This window comes from Colobus angolensis, unplaced genomic scaffold, assembly GCF_000951035.1.
Source record: "Colobus angolensis palliatus isolate OR3802 unplaced genomic scaffold, Cang.pa_1.0 Scaffold7, whole genome shotgun sequence".
Lineage (NCBI taxonomy): Eukaryota > Metazoa > Chordata > Mammalia > Primates > Cercopithecidae > Colobus > Colobus angolensis.
The window spans coordinates 25091236-25092045 of NW_012120709.1; the positions used below are offsets into that span (position 1 = coordinate 25091236).

Genomic DNA, 810 nt, shown 5'->3' on the forward strand with positions numbered 1-810 from the left:
GCCGAGGGGTGCAAGGGGCCGCTGCCTTGCGGAAACCTCCCTCCCTCGGCCCTGCGGACCGCGGAGAGGCACCTTTCCACCACCGAACACCCACTCAACAGCCCCGGCTCCATCCGCGCTCTCCCAGCTCCCCCTCTCCTCGGGCCGCCCATCTCTCCTCTCTCCCACTTTAGGGGTCCCGATCGGCCCCAGCCTCCCTCTCCTTCGCCCCATCTCCCCTCCCGTCAGCCTCCCCTCCGCTGCCCTCAATACCTCCTCGCGCATCCCCAGTCCTCCCGTCTGTTGTCCCTTCCACTTGAGGACCCGCCTGTCCTGTCGCCCCCGACCCCTCCACCTCATCCTCTGCCCTCGGTCTTCCCCTCCCCAACTTGCATTTTTTCACATCCCTTAGTCGGCCTTTCATTTTCCCCTGCACATCCCGGTGGCTCCCCTTCCCCACCCCGTCCCTCTGCACACCCCCATTCATCTCTGCCAGGTTTTTCTCATCCTTAAGTTCCCTCGTCCTCCTCCCCACTCGGGCGTCCCCCGCTGGGCTCCCCGCCTCAGTTTCCTTCCCTTCCTGACTCCTTCCTCTGCTGGCGGCCCTTTCTCGAAGGCGGATGTGCGCCTGGAGGGCGAAGGCGGCGGCCGAGAGGACCCCAGCTCAGCCTGGCGGGTCTCTGGCCACAGCCATGCACCGCTCGGGCCGAGGCCGAGGCCGACCCCCAGGGACACAGGTGAGGCCGGACGACCCGCGGGGCTCCGGAGAGCGCCCGAGCAGTGGCCCCGCGAAGGGCCGGGTCTGGTGCTCTGGGGCTGGCTTTGGACCTT

The 810-nt window shown here is 67.9% G+C and overlaps 1 protein-coding gene across 4 annotated transcripts in view; it reads left to right on the forward strand.

The window, feature by feature from the left end:
* The window catches only part of PHLDB1 (pleckstrin homology-like domain, family B, member 1), a 53152-nt gene that overhangs the window by 3144 nt on the left and 49198 nt on the right, over positions 1–810 (forward strand). Inside the window, exon 1 of one of the 4 annotated variants that reach the window (XM_011926897.1) lies at positions 616–716. The exons of the other annotated variants lie outside the window; for them this stretch is intronic. The gene's annotated coding sequence lies outside the window, so the exon portion shown is untranslated. Of the gene's footprint in view, positions 1–615; positions 717–810 lie in introns of those variants that run through there. 4 annotated transcript variants of the gene reach the window in all.